Raw genomic sequence first — 21,602 nt, 5'->3', positions numbered from 1 at the left:
GGGTTGGGCAGAGCCCAAAATGGGGAGTTGTTGCTGAATGGTTACAGAATTTCTGTTTGGGATAAAGAAAAAGGTTTGGAAATAGATGGTGGTGATGGTTGTACAACATTGTGCATGTAATTATGCTGAATTGTACAATTACAAAATGGTCAAGAAGGTAAATTTAATGTTATATATATTTTACCATAATTTAAAAAATAATAATGTAATATGCTACAAGTCATTGAATTGTACACTTAAATGGATGAATTGTATATAAATTATATCTCAATAAAGTTGTTAAAAAAAAGGACTACCTTTAGTCTATTAGAAGAAAACATGATTGAATTTTTTATGAACTGAGAGTGGGGAAAAACTGCTAGCTGTCACTCACATCCAAAATAACAAAGAAAAAGTGATTAATTTAACTACATACATATAAGAAGACTTTGCATGAAAAAAACTATAAATAATCAAATAACAAATGACAAATTTGGAAAAATGCAAATTATAACAATATACTAATATTTTTCATAAATAGAGTTCTCCTAACTTGAGGGATTAAAAAGACCAACAATGCAACTTGCTAAAATATTAGGAAATGAGGGGCACCTGCGTGGCTCAGTTAAGTGTCGGACTCTTGATTTTGGCTCAGGTCATGATCTCACAGTTTGTGAGTTCAAGCCCCACGTTGGGCTCCATGCTGACAGGGCAGAGCCTGGTTGGATTCTCTCTCTCCCTCTCTTTCTCTCTCTCTCAAAATAAATAAATAAACTTTAACAAATTAGGAAATGATACAAACAGACATTTCATAAAAAAGAATTGCAAATGATATTTAACCATATGAAAAGATGCTTAACCTTGCCCATGAAAAGAGAAATTTAAATTAAATCTACAATGTGATTTTGTTTTTCACCTATTAGATTGGCAAAAACCCAAAACTTTAACAGTATTTCGCTGGAAATGGGAAAACAGTTCCTCTCATTCATTGCTGTTGGAAATGCAAAAGGGTACAAATCCTATAGGAAAGGAATTTGACAATATTTTACGAAGTTACATATACATTTACTCTTTGACCCAACAAATTAATTTTTTCTTCAGGACTCTATCCCAAAGATATTTTAGCAAAGATATAGAATGACACATGCATAAGGCATGTGACCTTGTTTATAAGAACAAAACTTTCAAATAACTCAAATATCCATTACTAGAAGATGAATTGCATAAACAGTGGCACTAACACACAATACAGTATCATGCAACAGTACAAAGTAGAAAATAGTGAACGTTTCAGGTGCACTCTGAGTGGGCTGTTGGCATGGGAAGCTGTAGGTGGGCTAATTAGAAGTAGGGTATCCTAGGTGATTGACTAAAGACACATATTTGGCTTTCTCCAGTTGGTCCTAAGTTAGAAGTGGAGGCCAAAATAAGGGAAGTTGTCAATTATGAATCAAGTCCAGGCCATTTGGGGCCCATTGCTACAGGGTTATTATTTGACTTTCTAGACTGACTGCTACAAACAGTAGTTTGACTTCCTAGATGGGTTATTGCACTTACTAGGTTGGCTTCCTAAGATGGTTGCTGCAAGTCAGAGTTCTATTTCCACATGTAGCCTGGCCATTGCCCATTGCCCATTTACATATTCAGAAATATCTTTTGTTTTTAATGTTTATTTGTTTTTGAGAGAGAGAGACAGAGACAGAGACAGAGCGTGAGTGGGAGAGGGGCAGAGAGAAATGAAAATAAAATCCGAAGCAGGCTCCAGGCTCTGAGCTGTCAGCACAGGGCCCTACGCAGGGCTTAAATCCATGAGCCATTGGATCATGACCTGAGCCCAAGTCGGAAGCCTAACCAACTGAGCCACATGGGCACCCCATATTCAGAAATATCTTAATTATGGTGGTAGTCACATGACTATATATGCTTGTCAAAATCCACTGAACCTAAACCATATTCTGAAGTTTAAATTGTTAGTCGTAATATCGGTAATGTTATTTTGACACAGTTATGAGAGTATTGAGTATTATAAGATAAAGCATATGTTATGTTAATGTCATTAGAAACTGAGATTTCAAGCTTAAGAGAGAGAATACACAAGAATAAAAATCAAAGAAATTAAAACCCTGAAGGAGTAAATTTAGCTGCAAATATTAATATAAACTTATTAATAGAAACTCATCTTTTAAAAAATAAGCACGCATTTTCTAGATTTGTCCACTCAGACCTTGAAACAAAGACATCACGAGCAATGAGCATCTTAGCATTCAAGAGTCATCTATAAATACTATTCCTTTTTTTTTTTTATGTTTATTTACTTTTTGAGTGAGAGAGAGAGAGAGAGAGAGAGAGAGCATGTGCACAAGCAGGGGGAGGGGCAGAGAGGGAGGGAGGCAACCAAGCAGGCTCCACACTATCAGCACAGAGATGGGGCTCGAACTCAAGAACCATGAGAACATGATCCGAGCCAAAAGCAAGAGTCAGACCCTTAACCCACTAAGCCACCCAGGTGCCCTATAAATACTATTTCTTACTGAAAAGAATGAAGACTGCTTAGAGAAATTACTGATTCTAGGCCTGGGGCAAAAAATGTACAAGGTGAACATGGGACATCCTGATACACCAGGAAGAAAGGAAGCTATCAGAGTTGATACAGAGTTGACACAGGAGCCAATTTGAAGTAGCTCCCACTGGCCTAGGGTGAAGAAATCTGAGCATAACAAAGAAAATGACTATAACAGAATGAAACAGCAAATATATATGAATTTCATAATACTAAAAAAACCTCATTTGTCGTCATTGGAACATCTGAAATTGATAAAGGAAAGATTCAAGCATATATCTAGACTTTTCGGTAGGAACTGTATTTCAGGTAATACATGATAGAAGATTTAAAGAAGAATTCCAAATAATAAATGCAGTAGGACTGCTGGAACTAGAAAATTGCCATTTTACAATCTCTAATGAAATAATGGATTTAGGCAACAATTCTCAATGACTGTTAAAACCATCAGGGGAAAGCTTATGGGGAACTTTGTAATGAAGGAACCAAGGTGACACCACCCAAACCCAATAAGCAATCTTAGTATCACTACAAATGAGTCAGCCAGCCTCAAGTACTCATGATGTGATGAAGTACGAAGTGCCCAGCGCCACCAGTGGAGGAGTCCTACTTAAAAAATGAACCCGAGGGGCGCCTGGGTGGCCAGTCGGTTAAGCGTCCGACTTCAGCCAGGTCACGATCTCGCGGTCCGTGAGTTCGAGCCCCGCGTCAGGCTCTGGGCTGATGGCTCAGAGCCTGGAGCCTGTTTCCGATTCTGTGTCTCCCTCTCTCTCTGCCCCTCCCCCGTTCGTGCTCTGTCTCTCTCTGTCCCAAAAATAAAATAAAAAAAGTTGAAAAAAAAAAAAAAATGAACCCAAATCCAATCAATCTTCTAGGTCTAGCCACTGGATTAAGGAAATATGGAGAAGGAAGGCATAAGCTAAATGACACCCAAATACAGAATGTGAAATTCTGTAGCACTGGTGACGTGGTTTCTCTAACAAATCAATTTTTTTTGAGTGTGGAGAGTGGGGAGGAGCACTGTTTATGATTATCTTATTTCTTTTTTTTTTTTTTTTAATTTTTTTTTTCAACGTTTATTTATTTTTGGGACAGAGAGAGACAGAGCATGAACGGGGGAGGGGCAGAGAGAGAGGGAGACACAGAATTGGAAACAGGCTCCAGGCTCTGAGCCATCAGCCCAGAGCCCGACGCGGGGCTCGAACTCACGGACCGCGAGATCGTGACCTGGCTGAAGTCGGACGCTTAACCGACTGCGCCACCCAGGCGCCCCTGATTATCTTATTTCTTAAAAGAAACTTAAATATAATATCCAAATACACGTGGACCTGGTTTGGACCTGATTTGAATATACCAAGTATAAAAAGACAGTTTTTAAACAGGGAAATATGAATTTTTAGAGTATGACATTAATAATGTTAATTTTGTTAAGTCTGATAAGGATGTGGTGGGTATGTTTTATTAAAAAGTCCTTATATGATGAGCATAGGGGAAGAGAAGGAAAAATAAGATAAAAACAGAGAGGGAGGCAAACATTAAGAAACTCTTAAATACAGAGAACAAACTGAGGGCTGCTGGAGGGAAGGTGGGTGGAGGGATGGATTAAATGGTGATGGGCATTAAGGAGGGCATTTGTTGGGATAAACACTGGATGTTAGTGTAAGTGATGAATCACTGAGTTCTACTCCTGAAACCATTATTATACTATATGTTAACTAACTTGGATTTAAATTTTAAACAGTGACAGGGGAAAAAAAGTCCTTATAAATTAGATAAGATAATTATATGCTAGGAGATTTACTGGTGAAATGTCATGGAGTGGGGATTTATTTTCAAATACCCCAGGTTTAGCTCAGGTCAGGATCCCAGGTTGTGGGATAGAGCCCCATGTCAGACTCCACATTGAATGTGGAGCCTACTTAAGAGTCTCATTCTCTCTCTCTCCTTCTTCCCCTCTTCCCCACTTGCACTCTCTCTCTCTCTCTCTCTCTCTCTCTCTCTCTCTCTCTCTAAAATAGAAAATATATATATAGGATTGGCATAGTCTTACTGAAATTGGATTATGAATCCATGGGAGTTTATTATACCAGTCTCTCTACTTTTGTGTACATTTAAAATTTTTCATAATAAAATATTTAAAAATACTTGCATCTATCATTCTGAAACAAAGGTTGAAGATCACTTTGAAATACCATTGTCCTATAAAAGGAGGCAGAGTTCCTTGAGTAGGGCTGGGCAGGGAAAATACCAGATGAATCCAGAACATCTTGCGTGGTGCCAGAGGATCAAGAAGCACTCAAAAAAAAAAAAAAAAAAAAAAAAAAAAAAAAAAAAAAAACAAACAAAACATGGATGAGGGAAAAAGACTCAGGAGACTTGAAATAGATCCCAATGGCCAGGGCTGGAACAATTTGAACAAAACTAATAATGGAAGTATTGGAACACAACCCAAAGAATAAAGTAAATATTAAAAAAAAAAAGGGTAAAGTAAGTATCTATGAGCACATACTGATAGAAATGAATGAATGAGGGGAGAACGGAAAACTTTTCCTTATAGTATAATTCCAAATAATAAAAGCAGAAGGAATGAGGGAAACTAATAAATATATAACTAATAAATATAGAAAAATAAGAGAAGTAGAAAATCACCATTAAAACATGCAATAATAATTGCTGTGGGCAAGACCAACAGATGAATGCTAAAATTAGTGAGTGAAAGTTTAAAGAGAAATAGGATGTTTTCACAGCCTCAGAGTGTTTCCCTTAAAATATTCATTGACTAAAAAGGGGAAAAAATAAGAATTTTACAGTGGCAGATACCATAGACACCCCCTTAGCCAGGGAATCAAGGTTAACATCACCCATAGTAATAATGGGACATATCAGTGTTGTGTGCCCGACATGTTGCAAAGAAAGGCACATCACCTCTGTACTATTCTTCCCCCAAATCCATAACATTATTATAACCACAAGAAAACATCCGACAAATCCAAATTCTCTGAGAGACATTCTACAAGGTAACGTTCTTCAAAAGTATCAAGGTCATGAAAGATAAGGAAAGATTGAGTGTACTAGTTTGCTAGGGCTGCCATAACCAAGTACCACAAACTGGCAGAGCTTATGCAACAGAAATTTATTGTCTCACAGGTCTGGAGGCCAGAAGTCTCAGGTCAAAATGTCATCAGGATAGGCTCCTTCTGAGAGCTGAGAAGGAGGGATTTGTTCCAGGTCTCTTTCCTTGGCTTGTAGATGGCCACCTTCTCCTCGGGCCTCCACATCATCTTCCTTCTGTACACATCTGGGGCTACATGGCCTCTTTTCATGAGGACAACAGTCATATTGGATTAAGGCCCAGGGTGCCTGGGTGGCTCAGTCGGTTAAGTGGCCGACTTCGGCTCAGGTCATGATCTCGCGGTCCGTGAGTTCGAGCCCCGTGTCGGGGTCTGTGCTGACAGCTCAGAGCCTGGAGCCTGTTTCAGATTCTGTGTCTCCCTCTCTCTGACCCTCCCCCGTTCATGCTCTGTCTCTCCCTGTCTCAAAAATAAATAAATGTTAAAAAATAAATTTAAGGGGCGCCTGGGTGGCGCAGTTGGTTAAGCGTCCGACTTCAGCCAGGTCACGATCTCGCGTTCCGTGAGTTCGAGCCCCGCGTCAGGCTCTGGGCTGATGGCTCGGAGCCTGGAGCCTGTTTCCGATTCTGTGTCTCCCTCTCTCTCTGCCCCTCCCCCGTTCATGCTCTGTCTCTCTCTGTCCCAAAAATAAATAAATGTTGAAAAAAAAATTTAAAAAAAAATTTAAAAATAAATAAAAATAAAAAATAAACATATTGGATTAAGGCCCGTTCTAAGGACCTCATTTTAACTTGATTACCTCTAAAAAGGCCCTATTTCTAAATAAGGTCATATTCTGAGGTGCCTGGAGCTTAGAGCTTCAACAAATGAATTTGTTGTGTAAGGGGAGACACAAATTCAACCCCTAACACTGATGAACAAATGGCTTAAGGGGATGTGACAACTCAGTGCATTGTGGGATCCTAGAATGGATCCTGGAACAGAAAAGAGATATTGGTGGAAAAACTGGCAAAATCTGAATAAGATCTCTAATTTAGTTAGTGATATTATACTAAGGTTAATTTTTTTTATAAAGAGAACTTTTTATTACTTTTATGTACAGACAATTCAACAGCACCCACTTAGCCCAGTTTGGTGGCCAGTACTTTAGCCTTTGCCTTTTCCAACTTAGCAATTCGAGCCACTGACTTTGGACCCAGGATATTGCCTCCCCGGCAATGGTGGATCTCATCATATCTGTCATTGTAATTGGTCCTAATGGCTTCCACCAGCTTAGCCAGAGCTCTTTTGTCTTTGGAGTTTACCTGTATGAAGGCAACAGTGGTGCAGGTCTTCCTGTGGAGCAGACACCCCAGCCTGGCCTTCCCCTTGATGATGCAGTAGGGAACACCCATCTGATGACACAGGCAGGCAGAAAGACAACCAGCTCAATGGGATCCAATCATGTACAATCACTACTAGCTAAGCCTTCTTGTTTCCCACCAAGCTGGTGATGGTTTTAACCCCAGCTCGAAGGACAGGCAGCCTCTGAGTGGGGACATCCCCTTTGCTGGCAGCTTTCTTCTCAGCCTGGGCCAACAATCTCTGCTTCTTCTCTTGCTTTGTCTCTGGTATGTACCTGTGGGCCAGCTTAAGCAGTTGAGTAGCTGTTTGGCGTTCCAAGGCCTGGGTAAACTGGTTAATCGCAGGAGGCACTTTTAGACATTTATAAAGAATAGCCCACTGCCGCTGCAGCTGGATGTAATGGGGCCATTTGACAAAGCGGGTGAGGTCCCTTTTGGGCTGGATGTCCTGTCTGATGCCAAAATTATTGGGCTTTTTCTCCTTTTCTCAAACAGGGGATTGACCATCTTCTTGGCCTACTGCTTCTTCACAACAGCAGGGGCCAGGGCTACCTTCTTTCCCTTGACATTCTTTCCTTTTGGCATCTTGGATGGCTGGAAGAGAGAGCTAAGGTCAATTTCTTTTTTTTTTTTTTTTTTAATTTTTTAAACCTTCATTTATTTTTGAGAGAGACAGAGTGTGAGCAGGGATGGGGCAGAGAGAGAGGGAGACACAGAATCTGAAGCAAGCTCCAGGCTCTGAACTGTCAGCACAGAGCCCGATGCGTGGCTCAAACCCACCAAACATGAGATCATGATCTGAGCAGAAGATGGACGCTCAACTGACTGAGCTACCACCCAGGTGCCCCTAAAGTTCATTTCTTAGTTCTGAGAATTGTAATATGGTTATATGAGATGTTAGCATTGGGGGAAGCTGGATAAAAAATGTGGAGCTCCCTGTACTATCTTTGCAATTCCTCAGGAAGGCTAAATGTTTTCTAAAATAAATTTTTTAAAGCCCTATATAAGTTGGTTTCTATGAAGTAGCTAAAAGATGAACAAGGCCATCATATACAGACAGCATCAAAATGTGGAAAAATGAGTTAGTGGTGTCTCACTCTCTGAAACCAAGTTACTTACTTGCCTAGTTGCATTGAAAATGGAAATACTGTCTAGCTGAGTACAACCTTGAGTACACCTTTTAGTCAAAACAGGCAGTTCAAATGATGATATGCTGGAAAAATCTCATATATCCCATGCCAAGTCTTATGTTGTCCTTTCCAACTAATAAAAACCAATCCATATAGCTCACATGTTTGCTTCTCAGGTAAAGAGTTCAGATTGTGGTTAACAAAAGTGACCACTTCCTATATTGGAGTGATGTCTTTATGGAAGAGAATAAAGATAGTATCTTATTCACCTTTGGATTATACACAGGAGGCACTCAAGATCTATGTATTTGTTTTCTTGATATGTAATTCTTATAAAGGAATCTGACTTTTTAGGTACTTACTAAAAAGCTGATCACATTAGCATTATTTTGTTTCCTTTCTCTCCCCTTTGCTTTTTCTGTGTTCTTTTTTCCACTCTTTTTTTTAGTTTAATTCCTCATCAAGCTAAATGTCTTATTTCTCTATCCTCTGTTTTGTTTTAGACAGTGAGAGAGAGAGAGGGAGAGAGAGAGAATGGGGGAGGGGGAAAAAGAAGAGAGAATCTCCAGCAGTCTCCACACTCAGGGTGGAGCTAGACATGGGGTTTGATCTCATCATCCTAGGACATGACCTGAGCCAAATTCAAGAGTCAAACACTTAACTGATTGAGCTACCCAGGCACCCCTCTCTATACTCTGTTCTTAAATATGTTTTCTTGTACTCCTCTTTACCTTAGCCACCATAAACAGTTTGAAACTCCCACAGCATAGTTGCCAAGACCAGCAGAGTCACCCATATGAGCATTCAGGTTGCACACCACACAAGAGCACCACATCTAAAGGGGAATTTTGGATCACTCAGCTGAGTTCTGGAGCAGTGGGGGAGGCTCCTCCTCCATAAACCCTCATGTGCACTCATGGAAATCAGTTACCTAGCACACACTCTACCCTTGACTACATTCTAAGCATCAGGAGGTAACAGCTATTTTCACACTAATGCCATATAACAAACAACTATAAATTGGAATGGCCTAAAAACAATAAGTATCCAGCTCTTTCTCATGCATTTTTAGGTTTACTGAAATATGGCTGATCTAGGCTGGGCTTGGCTAAACGGGACCGGGGTGGCATCCAACTTTAGGTTGAGTTCAGGTTTGCTCAACATCTCTCTTCCTCCTTTGACCACTGACTACCCAAAACTTTTTCTTCTTGTGGTCAAAGACAGAAAAGCTTTGAAAGAAAATTTTTTTAAAGACATGTCCAATTGCACAAGCACATTTCAAAGTTCTGCTCATATAATGTCCACTAGCAAACCAAGTCAAAGCAAGTAATTAGGCCAAGTCCAAAGTCAAATTGCAGGCCAGTCTACTCCACTCACCATGAGATCATATCAAGAATATAAATGTATATAATAGGAATATAGGTGAGTAATAGATACCAATACCACAATCTAACAAACTTCTGTTGGAAGCCTGAGTGCTTCTGGCTTTGTTTCCTCACCTAGATGGATATAGGGAGGCTGGATGGAAGCACAGAATGCATTATGTCTGCCTGGGCTCTGGAAATCTCTCTCAGGAGGAGTTATTCAGGTTGTGCAATAATATACTACCTAAAATTAAAAAATTTTATTTAAAAAAACTAAAAGGTGTGCTTTATTAAGTTCATACCAAGGCATTGCATGGGCAAGAGAGTGATAGCCTCACAAGGTGGATACGCCCAGCGGTCATCAGTTTTCATTCCAAGGTCCTTTAAGACATGATGAAAAGCTGTTCCTCTTTGGGTTCCTCATGGCACATAATACAGGGCCTGCCCCCACACCTGTTTTACAAATAAAAAAGTTAGATTTCATTTTGAAAACCAGATTTATTTTTTATAACAAGGAGACCTAAATTTTAAAGGTATTTCTTTTTTTGACTTTTTTTAAAATTTTTGTCATACTTCCCATTTGCAAGTGATACACATTTTTTTATCCTTAAGCAAGTAGCAAATAAGTCTATGATCTTGCAAGTCCACTAACTTGTTACCCTTGAAGGCTAGCTGTGGGAAGAACTTGGAAACTTTCAGTTCTTGAATAAGTGGAGCCAAGTCCTGATAAAAGAGAACTGATGGACACTTTGGCTACTTGTTTCCACAAACTCTGAGAATATTTCATTCATGATATGAGAGCAGCCATTTTTCCCTTCTTGGGAAAGTTTGAGCCAGGAGATTATTAATTACTATAATTATTTCTCAGATATTATATGTATGAATGCTTAAAGGGACACATTTTTTCAGTCTTATGTAGAATTTTTAATCATCCAATTCTCTATTTTTAAAAATCCTATTACAAGAAAACATCAGTAAGAATAATGAAGATTTCTAGGGGCTGGGGGAAGAGGGTGAGGGGGAGTTATTGTTTAATGGGTACAGAGTTTCAGTTTTGCAAGATGAAAAGTTAGGGAGATGAACCTTGGTGCTGGTTGCACAACAATATGAATGTACTTCATACCACTGAACTGTACACTTAAAATAGTTAAGATGGTAAATTTTATGTTAGGTACATTTTATCACAATTTTTAAAAATTGGGGAAAAAAGAAAAACATTATTGGAAATGTTAAGAAAATGAATAATCCACTATGCTTCCAAAATTTTTCCTACCTTAAACAACTCTTAAACGAATAACCAGACAATATAAAAATCATAAACTGTACTGGGGCTCCTGAGTGGCTCAGTTGGTTAAGACTCTGACTTCAGCTCAGGTCATGATCTCATGGTTCATGAGTTAGAGCCTCAAAACCGGCTCTCTGCTGTCAATGCAGAGCCCACTCTGGATCCTTTGTCTCCCGCTTTCTCTCTGCCCCTCCCCCACTAGTGCTCACACACTAGCGCTCTCTCTCAAAAACAAACACTAAAAATATATACTGTATATTTAAAAATCATAAACTGCCCTGATAATTAACACTGATAAGAATATTAAGTCAAACAAAACACTTGTAATTCTCCACCAGTACTGATATTGACAAGCTGCATTTGTTTTACTGTCAAGAAAATATAAAATACATTTTGTAGGCATCCATAGATTTCAGAAAGCAGTCCCTTATTTCAACCATGCTGATGGAAACTTATTTCAGGTGGGCTAACTTTTTATTGATGGCTGGTCCTAATATCAAGTTTTTGTACATTGTTCTTGTATAACCATTCCAGGCTGGACAATTCCCTGCAGGCCACATTTACTGAATCTCTCATGACAGTTGTACTTTCCTATTTCATGGTTTGACTATCCCTTTTTTGCTCACTACCAATTTTAAATATTCTGCCTGGAAGACTGAAGTTAATGTGAAAAAATAGGTAATAAGCTTACTATAGAAATACTGGATTTTATATACATTTCTAAGAGGAAAAAAAGTCTTGGGGACTCATTTCATACCTCTTCTAGGAAGTCCTTGATCTCAAGGGACTTGATTAATGGTAAAAATTAATTATCTATACTCCCTGCCCCTGAATAATGATAGCAACAACAGTCTTACCTTTTTATAGTTTAAGTGCTACTTACTAGAAAGTTACTTATTGACTATTTTTAATAAAGCCTTATTACTTAGTATATATGAAAATATATTTTTCCTTTGAATTTAATCCATAAAAACGATAAACAATTTAATAATGTCTTGGGATAAAGGAGGGATATTAAGTTTGAAGCAGATGGAGTATTCAACATTAAAACTGATTTTTAGCAAAAATGAGTATGGTCAAGCCCATGTACTCGTTTATATTTCCCTTAATTTGCTTATGCTTCTAGGGTGCAGGTCTAGGCTTGCCAGTGGCATTGTTTCTGAGTTCCCCAAGTGCAGAGAGGAGAAAAATCCTATGTCCATTACCTGATCCGAGTATATTAACAAAGTCATGCTGAGAATTATTTACCTCTACTTCAAGTCAAAATATGTATATTTTGGTCCATGGTGGCCAATTCCCAGAAGAGATTCAGAATTAGATGAGAGATGATCTCTGCATTTCTGAGAGAATTTCTCTGAATGTGTACAGGAAACTTAGCACCACGCCCTTTATTGTAATATCACCCCACAATATGTGCACTGAATAAAGCAACTGTATTTTAAAAAGCTTGAGAAGGGATACAGGAGTGCTGATGCATAGGGGCAATTGTACCCCAATGTTTATAGCAGCACTTTCAACAATAGCCAAATTATGGAAAGAGCCTAAATGTCCATCAACTGACAAATGGATAAAGAAGATGTGGTTTATATGTACAATGGAATACTACCTGGCAATGAGAAAGAATGAAATCTGGCCACTTGTAGCAATGTGGATGGAACTGGAGAGTGTTATGCTAAGTGAAATAAGGCAGGCAGAGAAAGATACCATATGTTTTCACTCATATGTGGATTCTGAGAAACTCAACAGAAGACCAGCAGGGAGGGGAAGGGGGAAAAAAAAGTTACAGAGAGGGAAGGAGTCAAACCATAAGAGACTCTTAAATACTGAGAACAAACTGAGGGTTGATGGGGGGTGGAGGAGAGGGGAAAGTGGGTGATGGGCATTGAGGAGGGCACCTGTTGGGATGAGCACTGGGTGTTGTATGGAAACCAATTTGACAATAAATTATATTTAATATTAAAAAATGTTAAAACCTTTATCAAAAGAAAAAAAAAGCTTGAGACACAATGTGATTCTGCAAGCCAATCTTTGCCTTCCTTGTATCTGTATGCCTTACTGTATTATTTTCCTATGTTGTTCAAATGTGTATCTGTTATCTAGCTAATATTTATTTTTGATGTTTATTTAATTAATGGTGATACAGGTAGTTCTCATTCTCATTTAGTGGCTCCCTGACTTCCTCCTAAATAGCTGCAAAAAAATGAAAAGTATTATCAGAGGATACTTACATCTGCTTCTAATAAAAACTAAAACAAACACCAATTACTATGTACATAATAGTAGACACTATTCTGTCATCCTGATACTTCTAAAGCCATTTATAAAGAAAGAATCTGGAAAGTGGAGCACAGTGATTCTCATTGTTCAAAAAATAAGAAAAAAATTACTTGGATTTCTTTGTGTTCATACTAATGGCCTGACAGCTCTGAGAAATTGTTCTTGCTTCCTTAGACAGAAATGTGCATAATTGAATCATAATAAAACAATGCTAAGAAAAAGAAAAGGGAAAAATCCAAGTAACTGACATACTAAAAGTCCCCAAATTTAGAAATAAGGAAAAAATGAAATTATATAAACTCATGGGATTTCTTCAAACATATAAAGACCTCTTGGCCTCATACTTAATCAAAATCAATCAGACTTAAATTAAGGGACAGGTGGACTGCCGTACAAGTGGGTCATGCGAAAGTTCACTTGTGTGAGATCTATGGTTTCTCACTAAACAAAGTCCACAAAGCCAGTTGTGCTATCCACTCATTGGTGTTTCATCAGGCAGAGCCCTGGAGACAGCAGCACACTTCTGTTCTTCCTCCCTCAGGGATTTTAAGCATGGAGAAAGGGATTCCCCTCCTGCCTCCAAAATGTGGAAAATAAGTGCAGCTTACTCTGAGTGCTCTGAGATCATTAAGAATCCACAAGTTTCACACCTCTGCTTTATCGGAGCATAGTATCAAGGGAGGAAACAATTAACTTCAGTAATCCTGCCAATATTGTTATCATCAATATTCACTACTCTTGGCCATTTGGAAGAAACTTTTCCCTTGGAGCTTTTTAATGATAGAAAAATTATTTCTTGCTATCCAAACATGAGATTGCTGATTGCTTCATTTGTGATATATGTCAGTATACGTGGCCTTCTGTCTATGAAAAGGAAGCAAGATCTCGGAGCCTGAGTGACTACATTTTTTAAGAACATCAATCTACCCAATTTAATCTTCTAAATCAATGAATAACAGCTATCAGTTATTGAGTGCTTACTATGTGCCAAGTACTATGCCAAGTGATTTATAAGAAATATCTCAGCAAATTTCATGACAGTCCCAAAAGATGGGGATTATTATTTTGAATTTACAAATGAGGAAACTGAGGCTCAGAAGAATTAAGTAATGTACCCTGTGGTCATTAAACCAGTAAAGACCAGACTTGAACCTACTTGTGCATGACCCAGTGATGATGTATTTCCATCAGTTTATGTTGTGTCTCAGGTCCGCTTGATGCAGAGGATTATAGTAACATAAAGGGATATTCATTAAAATACTACTACTACATGCTTACTATGTGTCTTAGGCTAAATAATGAATCTGTGCCTCCAGTTTCTAGTCTTAAAATGAGGATAATAAAGATTCTTACCTCACGGGACTGTTGTAAAGACTAAATTAATCAATACACGTAAAGCACTTAGAATAGTACATAGAACATAAGTGCATTGGTATGAGTTCTAGGAACTAGAAATACATCAGTGAACAAAAAAAATAAAAGTCCTCACCCTCATAAAGCTTCATTCTAGAGAAAGAGAAAGAGCAAGTAAACAAATAACATATATGTCAGGATGTAATGTTATAGTATTCCAGGATGTAGTAAGAGCCATGAAGAAAAACAAAGCAAAAATGGAAGATAAAGAATGCTAAGTTGGGATGCTATTTTAAATAGGGCTATTGTGGAAGCCCTCATTGAGGTAACATCTAAGCAAAGACTTGAAAAGGATGCAGTAATGAGCCATGCAGATATTTAATGGAAGATCATTCCAAGCAGAGGGAAAGGCAAGTGCAAAGGTCCAGTTGTTCCCAAGGAGGTCTACGGAACTGAACTCAAGTGACCAACTGGAGTAGTCCCAGTGGACAGAGAAAGGAGCAGATAGTGTAGGGTCTTGTAGGTCATTGTAAGAACTTTGGTTTTTACTCTGGAGTGACTGGATGATCCTGAGCAAAGGGTAACACAATTTGACTCTTGACTCATGTTTTAAAAAGGATCACTCTGGAGGCTGTGTTAAGAATAGACTGTAGGGAGATAAGGGTAGAAAAACAGAGAGCATAGGAGGCTGTAAGGGACAGTTTGGACAGCAGTAATTCAGGAGAGACATGATACTGTCAATAATCAAGGAAAGAGTAGCCATGGAGATGGTGAGAAGTGGTCAGATTCTGGATGTACTTTGAAGGTAGAACCAATACAATTTCTTGAAAGATTGGATGTGGAATGTGAGAGAAAGAGAGGAGTCAAGGACTGGCCTGAACAGCTGCAAAGACAGAGATACCTTTAACCCAAATAGAGAAAACTGAGAGAGAAGCTGTGTTTATTTTTTTTTTAATGTTTTATTTATTTTTGAGAGAGAGAGGGGGAATGAGCAGGGCAGGGGCAGAGCGAGAGGGAGACACAGAATCCGAAGCAGACTCCAGGGTCTGAACTGTCAGCACAGAACCCGACGCAGGGCTCCAACCCATGAACCTTGAGATCACGACGTGAGCTGAAGTCAGACACTTAACTGACTGAGCTACCCTACCTAGGCACCCAAGGGAAGTTGTGTTTAGAAAGCTTTTGTGCATCATTTTAAATCCTTCCAGCCTCACCCTCTATTCTAAGTATTGGGCAGTAACCAGTTCTATTCAGATATCAACCACCTTCTCTCGAGAGCAATATAACAACATCTTGTCTCTCTCACTCTTTGCTTATAGCATGGGAAACCTGAAGAAACCAGCCCTCCACACCCACATGCAGCTAGAAGCATGTAGTGCAATCATGACCAAAGGTAGACAGGAAGTGATGGATAAATGTTTTCCTCTTTCTTCTTCATTCCTGTGAGGAATTCTGAAAGACATCCCATAAGTGCCTTCTGGCTGCTCAGAAGGTACCATGGGATCAATCAAAGTTGTCCATGGTATAGGTCACCTCAATAATACTATTTTTTCCTCTTTCTCTATTTTATTTCCCTTGTGCCCTCATTCTATTCCTTGAACTCATATTCTCAAATAAACCACAAGCATGGATGCCTCTGTCTTAGTCTCTGCTTTCAGAGGAACCCTGGGCACTACAACTGGCTCTAGAAAGGAAACTGTCAGTATGGGATTTTGGAGGCTGATCCTACATCACTGATCACAAGACAATAAGGGCCCCTGCTGGTAGTAAGTGGTTGGTGGTAAATTTAAAGTGGTGATAACCCCTGGCATATAGTAACATCACAATTACCAAGACTCTCAACTGTAGTAGATTGGAATAGGTGCAGACAGAAGATGAAGCATTGGATTATGTGGTAGATATGGTATTTCAGCATCATGAAAGCAATAATAATTATAAGATGGGCTGATGTCTGCTAACAGCTTTGGAGATCTTAACAAAAGAAAATGACAGGGAGTATTCAGTCAATCATGGCACACTGTGAAAGCCACAAGGCCCCTAGGGCAGTGTAGCCACAAAGCAGACGTGCTAAACATCAGCTCCCACATATAATCATAAGGGTGGCAGAGCTACAAAGAAGTCTTAATGCACAGCCTTAAAACATCACTCATGTCAAAGCCAAAGCCCTAATAAGAAAATAATGGAATCCTGAGATCTAGAATGAGGACATTTGTGTGGACATGCTTTATACTCTTAAACCTTCAGATTTTTTGTTATCCTCTGTGCCAAAAGTCTCCTTTCTCTTGATAAAGGAGAGAAGCCTTTCCTTGTCCAGAAATGCTGCAAAGAATATATCTGAGGTAAGTGCCTCCTAATATAACCTTATTTCCCTCAGTATCTACACCACTACCTTCATTACCTCAAGCCTGTAACCACAGTCAGATCTCAGCACATCCTTTGTACGGGGTTGCAGTCTCTGCTCTAGGGAGAACTAGACCAGGTTTTCTCAATCTCAGCATTTATGACATTTGGGTTGGACAATTCTTTGTTGTGGAGGGCTGTTCTGTGTGTTGTACACTGTTTACAGCATCCCTGGCATCTACCCACTAGATGCTAGTAGAATCCTCCCAGTAATGACAACCAAAAATGTCTCCAGACATTACCGAATGTCCCCTAGGGGTCAAAATCACCCCAGTGTAGAACTACTGAACTAGACTACGTTATAAGGAGTTGCAGAACTGCTAACACATATCAATATGAACTGGAGGGATATCTGTGAGAGTGAATATTTAGAGTGCTAAGCCAGAGGGATCAGGTTATAAGGCTGTATATGGGAGAATGTATGACATTGGGCTATTCACCTATGATTCTGGATTTAATGTTTTGGCAAGGGGGGTGCCTGGGTGGCGCAGTCGGTTAAACGTCCGACTTCAGCCAGGTCACGATCTCGCGGTCCGTGAGTTCGAGCCCCGCATCAGGCTCTGAGCCGTCAGCCCAGAGCCTGGAGCCTGTTTCCGATTCTGTGTCTCCCTCTCTCTCTGCCCCTCCCCCGTTCATGCTCTGTCTCTCTCTGTCCCAAAAATAAATAAACGTTGAAAAAAAAATTAAAAAAAAAAAATAAAAAAAAATAATGTTTTGGCAAGGACATCCGGAGTCAGTTCTAATACACAACCTTGATGTCTCCCTTAAAGCTTGGATATGATGATGGCCTGTGCTAAATGAGATGTTATAACATTTTGAATGCGTATGGAGAAAGGAATCAGAGGACGAAGAAACAGAAAGATCAGATATGACTTTACCATATGAGACTAAAGAACCATCACTAAAATACCTTTCTTAGAAGTAAGGATATCAGAATAAACTTGTTGGAAAACTAAAGTACCCATCACTGGGATATGCTCCCACAAGGACTGTGATACAAGTTACCTAACTCTCAGGTCATTTGTTCTAGAAGATCTAATGGTGCTATAGAGATCTATGATAGATGAAGACACTGGGTGAAATTTCTGTAAAGCCCCTAATAAGAGAGTTGCAGTACAGGTCCCTCATGTTCTGCAAGGTCATGCCTTCTGAGGCAGAGAACTAGTCACTGGGAAAACTAGAGCTATTTATCATGAGCTGAACAGTATCAGATACACCAAATCACAAGCACATGGGCACAGCAACTATCTATGAAGTATGGAAATGGTATAGGATTGAGCCTGGGCAGATCCAAGAGAAGAGGAACCTACATGACTAGGTAACTCAGACTACTGGCACTTACTTCTATAGCACTGACATCTGGTCATCAACTCATGCCCATGGCCTTTTGGGAGTTCCCTATGACTACCTAACATGGAATTAAAAAATTAAACTTGGTTCGCAGATGGGTTGGCATATTATGTTGGTAAGTAGGCAAAATTGGACTGCTGTTGCACTACAGCTCCACTCAGGGATGGATCTAAAGAACAAAAGAACAAAAGAATCTTCCCAGCTGCCAGAACTTAGGAGAGTGTTCTTCCTTGTTTGCTTTATATAGATAGAGAAATGACCTGAAATACAAATCTTTACAGATGTCTAGGTTTTTCTGTCTTGCTTGCAGTGACTCTGCCAACATTCCACAATCACCAGAATTATTAAAACATTCCTGATCAACATTATCTCAACTAAAGAATCCATTTCATGGCCAAAAACCTCAAACAACAAAAAATAAACAAACAAAAGAAAACAAAACAAAAACAAAAACCCAAAAAACAAAAAACCGCCAAGTGACAATACACACATGACCATGGAATCCACTGATATTGCAATATCCCTCATCACTCAGAAGAAGCCAGGCTCATAAAAATGGTGGAATAGCTTGCTAAAAATCCAGTAATGTTCTTTTTGGGATTGAGGTGTTGTCCTACAAGATGTGGTAAATGCTCAAAACCAACCGATAAGGAGTATCCCTAACAGCTAAAGACATGGCTCCAGAAACTCAGGAACTGGAGCAGGATTGGTCCATTTTATCAGTGACTCACCTACAGATTTATGTTTCTTGAATCTCAAATTTAGGTTTTGCTAGATAATAATAATTAGTTTTCTAGGGGTTGGGAGAGGGATATTTCCACCAGAATACATAACATGGAATAGAGTGAACTTGAAACTCTCACTATTACTGGGTCACTTTGGGCTCCATTCTTGCCTTCAGTAGACAGTTTGAGACTCATTTCATGAAAATTCTCAGAAGGTCCTAAGAGATCAAGAAAACATTCAAGTATGGTGATGACCAATTAAATAACACACCATTATATTGCCTCTCCCTCTTCCTTGTTTTACTTACCCCTCCTCTTCTCTTAGTCGTGCTCCCTGGGGTCAAAGCCCCCAATAAACTACTATACACAAGCCTTTGTTTCAGCCTCTACTTTGGGGAACTCCAAGAGGGGAGAGAGGAGAATTTAATTTTTGGACCCAGAAATTTGAAATGCTTGACAGATATGCAAGTAGAAATGTTGGGAAAGCAGTATACATAAATCTGGAGTTTAGGGAAGAAGTCCAGACTTCTGAAATGCAGTTCACTCCCCAACTTTCAAGAGGGCCATAAACATACAGGTAAAAAAAAGAGCACATTTTGCAGGACAAAATAGTACATGTGATTCTCACATAAATAGTGGCCACAGTAAGAGTTCCAGTACTGAACACAAAGGGCCAAATGGATCTTTTTAAAGATAGGACCAGGGGTGTCCAGGTGGCTCAGTCGGTTAAACATCTGACTCTTGACCATCTGATTTTGGCTCAGGTCATGATCTCATGGTTCGAGATCAAGCCCCGCATCCAGCTCTGCGCTGATGGCATGGAGCCTGCTTAGGATTCTGTCTCTCCCTCTCTCTCTGCCCCTCTCCTGCTCATGTTCTAACTCTCTCTCTCTCTCTCTCAATTAATTAATTAAACATTAAAATTTTTTAAATAAAAAATAAAGATAGGACTAGACAGATCCTGCTCTTAGAAGGAAAATCAGTCAATGAAATTGAAAAGCATTCTAAGTAGCATTAACTTGAGCATATTAATCTCAGTAGCAAATAGGTCATTACTAATTCTGATTTTTTCCACCAAATTATATATTCAGATACACACTGAAAGATACTTTGCACCTTATTTGTTCCTTTCTCAATGAATCCATAGTCGACAGAGTGAATCACTCCCTTTTTTGCAGTTCCACGGTAGTCTCATTTTTCTATCTCTGTTGTGGGATTTACCTCACCAAACTGTACTTTATCCATGTATTTAATTCTGCTTTCCCAATGAAAGTGTGCCCTCTTCTGAATGGGATCCCTGTTTTTGGATCTCCAGCACCTGACACAGTGCCTGGCATAGAGGTGGCACTGTTTGTCAAATAGATGAATGTAGGCATGAATGGATTCCTGTGGAACACTTGCAAAGGACTGTGTCGAGCAGGAGCAAAGAAATCACACCTTTAAATTCTCAGCACACTAATCTGACCTGTACATTTCTTTGGTCACTTATATTGTGTCTTATTTTATATGTATTTGTTGTACCTACCAAACTGTGAACTTCTTCAGGGTAGGATTCATGTCTGAATCATTTCTGCACCTGTATCAAGGTGCCTGGCATAAAATAAGTGCCAGGAACATAGAACATGAATTACTTGCTTTGCAACCAGCAACCTTGGCATCATTTGTGCTTCTCGAACTTATATGTGCACAAGTGTCATCTTGTTAAGATGCAGATCCGAATTTAAAAGATTTGAAGTGAGCCAGAGAGGCTGCAGTATCTAAAAAGCCCTCAGCTGATGCCCAAGCAGCTGGTCTGAGGACCTCACTTTGTTGTTGTTGTTGTTTTAATATATGAAATTTATTGTCAAATTGGTTTCCATACAACACCCAGTGCTCATCCCAAAAGGTGCCCTCCTCAATACCCATCACCCACCCTCCCCTCCCTCCCACCCCCCATCAACCCTCAGTTTGTTCTCAGTTTTTAACAGTCTCTTATGTTTTGGCTCTCTCCCACTTTAACCTCTTTGACTATTAATCTCACTACATCAATGGTTCTGGACCGTAGTTGCATATTAGGACCTTTTTGAAAGATATTTAAAGTAGAAAGAGAGAAAGAGAGAAAGAAGGAAAGAACGAGAAAGAAAGAAAAGGAAAAGAAAAAAGAAAAACTGAAAAAAAAAGTACTGAAGTCTGGGTCTCACCCCTCAAAAATTATTTTTTTTTAATTTTTTTAATGTTTATTTATTTTTGAGGGAGAGAGAGACAGGCAGAGCGTGAAGAGAGGGCGGGGGGACAGAGAGAGGGAGAAACAGAACTTGAAGCAGGCTCCAGGCTCCGAACTGTCAGCACAGAGCCCAACGCGGGGCTCGAACTCAGGAACCAGCCGTGAGATCATGACCTGAGCCAAAGTCAGACGCTTAACCGACTAAGCCACCCAGGTGGCCCCCCTCAAAAATTCTGATTTAGTTTATTTATAGTCTCCATGCTATAAGTAGCTAGGATCTAGAGTTAACAGAGCTTTACATATACAAAAAGGAAAACAATCAGAACTCTTCTTAAATTAAGTTGCGGAGAATACCTGAATAACTCTTCTAAGGAAAGTAATGTCACACAATCCCAAATTCCGAAGTGTCGTCAATCTCTGAGCGACAGAGACCCCGCCCCTGCCAGTCCTTGATACGCCCCTCCAGCGAGACTTTGCCCCGCCTCACCACGCCCATCACCGCCTGGCCTTCCTTCTCTACGGGGTCGACTTCCGGCGTGGTTTGTCACGTGCCCGGAAGTGG

General features: G+C 39.5%; 1 pseudogene; it reads right to left on the bottom strand.

Annotated features, from left to right (window-relative positions):
• Window positions 1-6,681: 6,681 nt before the first annotated feature.
• Window positions 6,682-21,510, bottom strand: LOC121035435 (60S ribosomal protein L7a-like; annotated as a pseudogene).
• Between the last annotated feature and the right edge of the window lie 92 nt (window positions 21,511-21,602).

This window comes from Herpailurus yagouaroundi, unplaced genomic scaffold, assembly GCF_014898765.1.
Source record: "Herpailurus yagouaroundi ecotype Mexico unplaced genomic scaffold, PumYag 28, whole genome shotgun sequence".
NCBI lineage: Eukaryota > Metazoa > Chordata > Mammalia > Carnivora > Felidae > Herpailurus > Herpailurus yagouaroundi.
This window is presented reverse-complemented; position numbering and strand designations above follow the sequence as displayed.